The sequence below is a fragment of the Teleopsis dalmanni genome, chromosome X (assembly GCF_002237135.1).
Source record: "Teleopsis dalmanni isolate 2A chromosome X, ASM223713v2, whole genome shotgun sequence".
NCBI classification, from domain to species: domain Eukaryota; kingdom Metazoa; phylum Arthropoda; class Insecta; order Diptera; family Diopsidae; genus Teleopsis; species Teleopsis dalmanni.
This window is the reverse complement of record NC_051848.1, coordinates 85,878,602-85,889,873: the sequence shown is the minus strand read 5'-3', so window position 1 is coordinate 85,889,873 and position 11,272 is coordinate 85,878,602. Positions and strand designations below refer to the sequence as shown.

Below are 11,272 nucleotides of genomic sequence, written 5' to 3'. Positions count from 1 at the left end.
AAGGAAAAGAAAGAAAAAACAAAGCCAGTGACCGCGAAGGTCAGCTCCAATCGCGCAGACAGACTACTGTGACAATAATCAATCATTGTTATTTTATATACCATACATATGTAGTAGTCTACAGAATACTTTTTTCACAACCTAGTATGAATAATATAGGCATAATAAATTTTTATACACTAAGAGCTTGAGTCAACGTTTAGGTTATGAAATCTCAAAGTGAACTTTACGACTTTCGTTCTTTGAATTTAGCACATTGATTAATGGAGTCTTAAAACAACCGATAAACTTACTTTGGATCCCAATTAGAAGTTTATGTCCCAACGAGAAATTGTTGTTAAGCGTGAATTACGATTTATTACATATAGGAAAACGTGATAGTTGCATTCCGAATGTTATCTTCGGACTCTATATATTCTTGTACACCTTGTCAATGGCACGTTACCAAATATTTTATTTCCTTATATACTTCTTGATACCCTAAATATTAAAAAATTTTGTTGAAGAAAGTTCGAAACATGTTTTGAAGTGACCGGGAATTTTGAATAGATAAACATAAAATTGTTTCTGAAAAATTATGAAGAAAATGTTTTTAAATATGCTAAGTCAAAACTTTTTAAATCTCAAGGAAAACCTGATTTAATTTGTTTTTTAGATTTAAAATTCAAAGGAAGTATAATTTCGTTACCAGTAGGTTGAATCCATGTTGCTGAAGAAAGTTCTATTGGATATGTCTTTATAAACTGTGTAACATAGCAAAAAAATCATTACGTATCTATCAATAATAAAAATAAATATGGTAGCCTTGATACAATATAATTTTATAATGTGGATATGGCATGTGGATATACACAGAAGTGTTGAAATTGTTTTGAGCCGTCAATTCATTCGTAGAACGACATAAAACTAATGTGGCTTCATTATATAAAACCCCTATACGACACTTAATTGTAATAGACTTTTACATATTTATGTTACTTTGGATACGTATCTCAACTTATGAGATTTTTATATTATTTTATTTTGAAAAAATAAAAAACCTTTTTTAATTTTTATATCATCAGAAGCCGAATTTATTGTTATAAATGGGTAGGAAGTTAATTTCAGACCCTGCATTGGATTGAACATTTGTGGTATTATATATACTATTAAAATACTATTTTGCTATTTTGTATGCAAATATGTTTAGTTGTACCTCTTATATGTAAGTATGTTAAGTTATACCTATATCTGCTCGTTGTATAACCTTTCTACATTTAATAATAGCATTTGCTAATAATATGGCTTTTGTACTTAAAAGTTGCTGTCTTCTGTTCTGGAATGTTCATAAATCAAATGATTAAAATGTGTGTATTATAGTTTATTTTATTCAGAACTAAAATATTGAATTGAGTGTAGGTTGGGACATATATTTATAATACTAACGATTCAAAATATGTCACTCGACTTCTAAACAATAAAATGCGGCTTCGGCATATTGTCTCCTTTTTGGGAATTTGAAAATACTGTCATTAAAATATTTTTTTATTCTTGTAGATTACTAAATTCATCCACTTATTCACTTACAATAATAATTATAAGGTTAGTTATCATTTTAGTAAGGTCTTCTCACAGAATACAAACGCATTTTTTGTTTTCAATTTGAATAAAACTCAAATGTATAAATGAAATCATAAAACTAAGCACATTAATTATAAAACTTTATTAAAAAACAATTCTTACAAGTTATACAAGAAAATTGAAATCTATAATTTTTCTATAATATAAAAAATAAAAAAAAAATTTTAAGGAAAATAAAATATTATATTACTCATAACTAGTATAAATTTAAACGAAATTCTGTGTATGACTTAGTTGGTGCCAAGTTCCTGATCCAATAATTTACACTTGATGCCCGTTTAGTAACTGCTTCTTTAGGTCTTTGACCTACATCTTTAAGTGAGGTTTTATGCTTCTACCGTTGGCACGAACAGTGTCTGTACGGTTTTCTTAAAATAAAAGGATGAATTAAAATGTAAATTTTATATTTTATAATAACCTTTGCCGACTCTTTCCAAAACTGGGGTATACTCAGAGTATAGCAGGATTAAACACAAGACTTAAAAACTTTGTTTAGTTATTTTTTAAATATATATATTAAGTCAAAGATTGTAGATATTCAGCTGTAATAATAGCCTTTTCTTTTGTAAGCATATCACAAAAGAACAACTGCTTATTTTGAAAATAACATATGAAACAACAACACTGCTGGCTTATTTAGTCCAACCTCTTTAAAATCGCTTAACTAATACGCAGTTCTAATCACATGGTTGCCAACACTAAAAGTTTGTCTATTGTGAACGGTTTTTGGTAGTACATACCAAATTTCCAATTAACTATCAACAAATGATTTCGTTAATTATTCATATTTCGTGCCGTCATTGTTCGTAACAAATACTTTACTTTTTCTATTTATTATTTTACTGTTAAAAGGCACGAGAAATGATATTTTATTCAGAGTCATGTAAAAAAAAATATTCTTATCAAGAATTGCAAAGAATTACGAGGGCGGTTTGATAAGTCAGTGACTTTTTGAATAAAACAAATTTTTTTCGGCAAATAAACATTTTATTTTTCTACGTGATCACCTGTTAGCTCGATACATTTAGTTCAGCATTTTTCTAATTTTCTTATTCCCTCCAAATAATCGACTTAAATATCTTACCGTCCACCCATTTCTTTAGGGTTGGAAACAGCAAATAGTCGCAGAGGGCTATATTTGGAGAATATGCTGGATGGGGTAGCAGTTCGTATTCCAATTCGTGGATTTTGACCATCGTGACTAGACAAGTAACACATCACGTAAAAAAATGAGGTAACGAGGTTGTCTGCTTTGAACGGCTATCAGACACCAACTGAACGACGTAGCTTGCTCAAAATTAAAAAGTTGCCCACTGGTAGATTACAGCTGACAGCAGCACTATGGCAGCACTATCAAACCGCCCTCGTATTATTCATTTTAAAAATTTTAACTTTAAATTTTTTTACGTGTTTTGCATACATAAGCCTAACAAAATCTCCATTTTGTTCAGAGTTGCCATCGTAAATACAAATTGAAAGTTATATTTATATAGCCGTAATTTTTTCTTTCAGAGCTGTGATATAACCATATTTAGTCTGGTTAAAACAAATTGGCATCACTTTTAGAATTGTCAAATGTTTTTTGTTGTGTTGTGTACAATATGATATATTAAAATTGTACACTAGAAATTAATTAATTTAAAAGAAAAAAATGAATATTAGAAGGGCAATGATAAGCATTTTTGTATTGTATATTTTAATTACTTTATTAATTTATGTATTTGAATTAATTAGTAAATGAAATGCTCATATTATTTAAATGGATGACTGGAATTTTGCAACATATATCCAGTGAACATTCACAATAGACTGATTTAACCGCACTAAGCCTTAAGACATACAATTTTTTGCGAGTTAAATCTAACTCTGAAGATTCTTCGAGCATTGTTGTTGCTTAACATGTTTTCTTTCGTAAGTTCCATTTATTTTTTCACTACTCTGAAAGAAAAAATTACTGAAAAAATTAAGAAAAAAACAAAAAAAACTCAACTAAGTGATTGGCGTGCATTTTGGTATAATTTACCAGAGTTCATATTTGCATACCCATGAGCATCTCTTTTCGGCTCATTCTACTCACAACTCATGAGGCGGCAAGAAGCTCACGATCGAAGATTTGTACGAAGGTGTGACATTTTTAAAAAATTGAGTTAAACCTAATAGTGAAATAGATTTATGTTGCTGTAATAAATATTTTATTTTGCTTTTTATATTTAATATTATGCAAGTACTTTTAATTATGAAACAGGCAATTAGATAAAAATTCTCAATTAGCCTTACTACAGAATCTTATTTCCTTATGTATAAGTTACTATTAAATAAAATTTTATAAAGTAGTCAGCCACACACAGAAGTACAAAATCAAACTCAGGAACCACCAAAACCCACTTGCAAGCAATCTTACTCAAAGCACTGGAACCCAGCGACTCAAAAGGAACTACATAAACCCGGCTATTAAAGAATAATGTCCGACATGGAAACGAAATTGGACGAAGCTTTGGATAAGGACAATTAATTATCTATTTTCTCTTCTAATACAGTAATTGGCGTCGATAATTTATTGTTAGTTCTAAGTTGATTTTTAGAAGATTCAATAAAATTGATATTTTTAATTTTTTCAAAGTAAAATTCGTAGAACTGTTCCCTTTCACTTATATCATTTCGAAACAAATACCCTTTCTCTATCTACCCTTTTTCATTTCGTTGTTGTTGTAGTCAATCTATTTTCACAGCCCACCAGGTACAGTTCACTCTTTCAAACAAGTTCAGGTCGCTTCTCTATCACAAATTTTAACTGGGAAGAGTTATATGGCGTTTACATTGGCCGAAAATGGCTCATTTTGAATGAGCCATTTGAAAGTGTTTACATTCGTTCTATTTCATTTGTTCTCATTTCAACAGCTGATTTTTCAACTTGCATGTTGATTTGATTTTTGGCCCGTGCCAAAAAAATGTTGCATGAAGGTTAAATATGCCTTCAAACCTTACATTAGAAACTTAAAACATATTTTTAACTTCGATTAATTACTTTTTGGGAAATAAAAGTTCTAAAAAGCAGTGCATCGTTTTCAAGAAAATGCAACCACCAAACATTTGTTTACCTTTTTTTGTAAATATGTTAAAAACAGCTTTTTCAAACTGTCAAAATGCCATGAAGAGCTTTCATTTAGGGTATGTTCAATGGATTCCTTTGCATTTGGAACGTATGTGAAATGCATTCGAACGTCATTCATACAGAATGTGAGAAAATTGCTCATTTTTGTGCTTGAAATTTTATATGCAAGAATGAGCCATTCGATACTCATTTTCGATTTTTGACCAAAATGAGCCATTTTCGGCCAATGTAAACGCCGTATTAGGACAGTTTCACTTCACTGACAATGTGATTAAGATTTCAATTATAATAAGTATTTAAGTTTCAACTTGAACCACGTCGATCATCACTACCATACTTTTCCATATGTAAAACCAGGACAGGACGCTGGTTTATGGGCGCGCTTTACACCTGTTGTAACATTGAATGAACGACAAATGAGTTTCTTATAAAAGTATTTGTTGTATAAAATAAAAATTAACGTAAATTTTATTAATATTAAAATTAATGTATAATTAAATATAATATGTTATTTAGTATATAAAATATTAATCTGTTTGGTTAAATAGCATTTTATGCTTCGCCAAAGATTCTAGCTGGTCTTAAATCATGAGTTTTTCTTATATATACGGTAATACATGGGCCAATAGGCCTAAGTGGATCCACTAGGGATCGCCAGTATAACCTAACCTTGTATAGGTTTATCTGACTGGTTAGAAACTTCATATATGGTAGACCTAAAGGTTCCGGACAAAAATGTCTACTTCAAATCTTTACTATATGCAGATTTGTAGTAGACTTTTTTACGAATCTAAGGAATTTATAAAGCTTTATTGCCGATCCTCTTTACCCTTGAACCCGTAACTCTTTGCCGTGTATTTTTAGGAGTATTTGTAGATGAGAGTGTGTGTAGATAAATTTAAAAACATACCCAATGCGCTGTAGTTTCCAGCACACAAGCATCGTGCTATCAGAGGGAAAATTATAAATTAAAATACTTAAGTTTGTATTAATGAATAATTAGTTCTTCAATATTTACCATAGTTTATATTAAATGATGATAGCAGAAAGGATTCTAAAAGATCAAAAAAAAAACTCTAGATTATATGTTCGTTAATAGTTAATTCAAAAAATGTATTAAATGTAACGAAATTAAAAAAGTGTGTGAGTTTACAAAAGGAAATCAATTCGCAAAAACAAACTTAATGGATACGATAATATTATTATAATATTCTTATTCTATAAAATATTCAAACAAAAACAGATTCATATTTTGGTAAATTATTTCAGGAACATTTGGAATGTCCTCATAGGAAAAATATCTACAACATTCGAGTTGTGAGGTAAAGTACACCAAACAAAAATGGAATCTAAATGTTTTTGTTTAAAGTAAATTCAAATTTTTTATATTTTGTTTGTTTTTTATATAAAAATATTCAAATTAAAGCATATAGTTACTAAAAGTTTGTTCATTAAACTCAAGTATGAGGTATTATTTTAGCACTTATGTTACCTCAGTGTGCAACAAATTAAATAAAAAGTGAATTTGTAGCGTCTCCACCGCCGTCAACTAATAAAAAATAAAAATTAAATATAATTATAAGGAAAAAATATTTCTTACAACAAATATAAATTCTTTTCGAGTGCAGTAGATGGAGCACGGTTGATGTTCTCACCTACCAAGAATGCCAATTTATGAGCATATTGACACACTGCTGGTACGCGGCAGGTACCAACCCAATTATAATACCATATATGTGCGTCATTTTATAAGTTAGCATTTGAATATGTTCTGGCTTAAATCCAGTTGTATCGTGTATAACGTTGTAGTTGGTAGGTGAAACCGTACCTTGGAATATAGACTGCGACACTTAATAAAAGTCATAACGCTCTGGTAAAGTAGTAATATCGTCCACAACGGTACCAGGTGGAGGATTGCGACCTTTAAGAAAGTATCGCGTGTTGATTCTTTTAGATGCAACTGTAAATGCAGAGCGTGGACGTGCACTTCCAACGCTACTATATATTTCGTCTAATCTATTGACTAGAGCTTTAACTTCATGGTTTACAATTTGGTGCAGCTGACCATTACCAACTCCATCACGATAAAATACTATACGTTCAGGCAAGCATTGATGCTCCTCTTTAAATGCCCGTAAAGCGTTCGCAACATTTAGCGTTAAATAATTTGATAATTCTTGGCCTTTTACATGTTCTTGGACTAATGAATAATATCTTGATGACTTCTTTATGTCCATTGTTGAAACAAATGCGCCATATGAATTATGTTTATTTTTAGTTGAATGATATACATCAAAACCGCATGTCATAATACCAAGATTAGGCATATCAATCATCCATGGAGTTCCACGCAATTTAGCGTTCATTTGTATGACAACCTTCGTTGCTATTGACATTAGACCAGCCGATTTTTCTGGACGAGGTGCAATAACCTTTATAGTCACAACGTGTGAAGCAACTACTCCATCAACGGAACATTTTTTCTTAATTACAGGATATCTGCAAATCAATAAATAATATCAATAATGTCGTGATTATTTAGAAATATTTAATATTTACTTTTCTTCGTTGGGACTGAAAAGAACCGCCATAACGATCTGCAGATCTTGAGATGCAGCAGCATCTATAGCTGAAGCATAAGAATTATTTCTGTCATCCTTCATTTCAATACTTTAAAATAAAATACAAAAGAACATTAAAAAAAACATCAAAATAGCTGAATATGTATATACTATATATACTGTAATTGCGATATAATTATGGTGGATAGGTGACTTTAAATGTCATCATACGAGTTAGAATTGAAAAAGATCTACGTCCCAGATTTTTGTGAGTTGGGCACAAAAACATATCGTTCAAATATATTTAAAGGTCTGTTTAAGCAAAAGATTTTGGAATTACTTATCGTGGAACTGTACTATTTGCAATCAAAATACGTTACGAGTATGGCAAGCTTAACCAAAATATAACCCCAATCCCTATAATCTTCCCCAGCTTGGCTCATCAATTACCCACCCACATCCACAAAAACATGTATGGTCGAGTAATTTTTTATTCTTTACAGATAAGCACTGGTTAATACGACATCAACATGATAACATGGTCACAAACGCATGGTCGTCGGGATAGACAAATGGCTCCAGGACATACATTCCCGAAACTAAGTTCCTCCAACGCGGCCCACACTAAAATTCAGTCCTTTTCATACAGTTTAAAGTTAGGTATCTTTATTCTGTCCTTTATTCTGCTGACTTTTGCAATAAAGATGCCTAAAGATGAAGATGGTGGCAAACTTAGATGGCATACGTTTAGATGCATAAAGAAATAAACTAGCTTTTGGTATTAATATAAAAGAAAAGTGTTAACCTAATCTAATAATTCAGCTAGCATATTATCCCTTCTAATCATACTTGTTACTAAAGGAAAATGAATTATATTTCATAATATAAATAGCAAATTAATTGCACATTTAACTCTTCAAAGATCATTTTAGGCTTTGTCAAAGGGTCGAGGTAGTTTTTAAAGCTTTCCGTTCTTATACGGTAAACCATCAATTGGCCCAAGTGGATTATTAGGATTGTCAGTATAAACTAACCTAAAATATGTTGAACGAACTAAATATATGTTGAACGAAAAAAATGATGAACCAAAAAAATGAACCAAAAAAGTGGCTGACCAAAAAATGGATTGACCAAAAATATGTTTGACTAAAAAATGATAGATCCAAAAAATGATTGACGAAAAATACGTTTGACCAAAAAAATGAGTGACCAAAAAGTGACTGATGAAAAATATGTGTGACCAAAAAAAAATATATTGAAACGACCACATCGCTTAGTGTTTTAAAATATATTTAAATAACTGAACTAGTTATTCAGATATACACATTCAGTTAATTACTTACTACTTTGGTTCATCAATTTGCATCGTCATGCCGCTAGCTACACGTTGACATGTTTTAACGAAGTTCTGAGCTTCACGTACATTCCGTCCAGAAATATTGACCTCATGGTAAAATACTTCCAGAAATGGAAGATTAAAATTAACAATAACAAAACCAAGGCTATATTCATAATACGAAAGAGAAGGCAGCATCCTCCAAGAGTGAGCGTCGGTTACACGGATTTATTGTGGGAGGTAAGCATAAAATATCTGGGGTCACATTTGACAAACGGCTCAATTGGTATAAACAAATGAAATGCGAACGGAATAGCTGCTCAAAAAATCCTACATTTTCTAAAGCCGCTGTTCAATAATAATTACTTCAACCACAAAAATAGAAAGTTACTACATACTCAAATAATTAGGCCACCACTACTGTACGGATGTGTTACATTCAGCAAAGCCTCAGATACTGCCATGATTCCATGGTATATTAGAACAACAGACATGCAGAGAGATGTAAGGATCGACTCAGTGAAAAAATATATCAGGGACAGAGCCCTAAAATTATTCACAAAAGTTGATACGCTGCCCCACCACGCTCTAACAAACCTCAAGTCCACCTCAGAACCCACAGGAAGATATGCTGACCTACGGTCCGTCATCAGTTATACAATAAATAAACGATATGAATTCCAGTATAGTTAAAGCTTAGAGAGGGACAGAGATAAGCGCCCTAGCCACAAAACAGTCTCAAAAAAGCAAAAGTGCGTAATAGCTTTAACTGAAGAAACCACAACAACAACAATAACATATATTGTAAGAGTCACTGGATTTGTTAGACATGCCACCACCACACATTCTATGACTGTAAGTTGGATCGCCGGTTATTTTACTTCTATTTTACCATCAATAAGTCGGAAGGCCAAACGATGTCTGCTTACGGCTTAGGTTTGGACACGTGGCATGTTCTCGCGTGGGCAAACTATCAAGCCTATGTGTGTTGGCTAAAGACGAATAAACATATTACTTCTTGAATCTAAATTTAACTTTTAAGAGATCAAACAAGGAATATGTCCGTTATTTTAATGAAATATATTGAATCAAGAAAACGAATGGTTGGTGTTTTTTCCTTTTGATCGGCGATCATCGTCTACAGCGCTCAATTCCTCTTTTTATCTTACAGCACATTGTCACACAATCACAATACATTCATTACATTTCATTTAAAAAAAAATAATAATCACTAGAACTAATTTATATGGCAAAACAACGTTTGCCGGGATATCTAGTATTTTATAAATTTTTTTTTAAACAAATATTTAAAAATGAATAAATAAAGTTGCTATTGAGACTATATATTTGTTATTTGTTATAAGAGAATTTCTCCTTACTTGTTTGTAGTAATCTACGAATGTGACATCTTTTTCCTTTCGTTTGAAAGTGGATTTGGGCGACATACCGAAATCTACATCACTCACACGGTATGTTTTGTTATTGTAATCAGTGATTACTACCATGCCTGTAACAATGTATTATTATTGATTATTATTGAAGTATTGATAATCATTTGATTTTATTCTAGATATTACTATGTACTACTTACCAATTACTTCGGCCTCAAATGCGTTTTGATAATCTGATGACACTTTCACTAATTGAGTCAAAATGTTGTAAATTGTATCAGTGCGCAAGACTTTATGTGCGATTTCAGCACACATCAGTACATCCAATTCATGCTGACGAATAGAGGTAATATATCCTGGCCAAATTTCCAAACGAAAATTCTCAATGCGTATCTAGAATGAAAAAAAAAAAACAAAACAAAAATACTTAAAACAATTTTTTAAAATTACTTTATATGAAATATCTAAGCTAAGCTTGTAGCAAAATAAACTTCATTAAACAATTACCATACACTAAACTTACTTTAGCTACTGGATCAAAAAAATTTCGATTCAATTGTTGTAGTTTCAAGGCTTCCATAGATCGACGTAAAATCAAGTTGAGTACATGCATCTGTTGCATATCTGTTAATTCTACTATGCCAACATGTTTAATTTTAATTTCTACTGTATTTCCTGCACGATCCTTTGCTAGTATCTTATGGACATCATTTACCATTATACTTTTCAGATTTTGTGCAGAAAATAGCAAAGTACCATCAATATCGTAACCTCGAACCATAACTGGACGACCAACTGCACCTTGCTTATTTACGCACGACGCTGGTCGAATATGTTGTATAACGTCAGTTAAAATACGTTTTCCCCGCATGCCACGTATTTGGTCAATTGCAGCTATAGATATGGATATAACAACATAAAGAAACAATATAAAATATCATAGAAAGAACAATCATAATTATTGTCATAATCTGCATACCAATAGTTGCTGCCTCAGTGTTATCATGACTTTGGTGAACGTTTGAACTGGGAGAACCACTGGGAGAATTAAAGGAAAATATTTACGTCAACATAAGTCTGGTTAAATAATATATTTTATGGCATACTCATGAAAACACTGGAAATGGACACATCGGACTGATGAGAAGATCCACAACTTGCTGTTGACGGCAAACTACCAAAACTCTAATATCAAATTTTTTTTTTTTTTTTTTTTTTTATTATATTTAAACAAAATGAAGAGTTTAAATTT

General features: G+C 31.3%; 1 long non-coding RNA gene and 1 pseudogene across 1 annotated transcript; both read right to left on the bottom strand.

Annotated features, from left to right (window-relative positions):
- Window positions 1-6,183: 6,183 nt before the first annotated feature.
- On the bottom strand, window positions 6,184-10,801 carry LOC119688646 (annotated as a pseudogene).
- An 80-nt stretch (window positions 10,802-10,881) lies between these two features.
- On the bottom strand, window positions 10,882-11,199 carry LOC119689211. The gene is made up of 3 exons (XR_005253382.1): window positions 11,127-11,199; window positions 11,000-11,058; window positions 10,882-10,914 (listed from the first exon to the last, which is right to left on the bottom strand). It is a non-coding gene; the product is annotated as an uncharacterized LOC119689211 (long non-coding RNA).
- Between the last annotated feature and the right edge of the window lie 73 nt (window positions 11,200-11,272).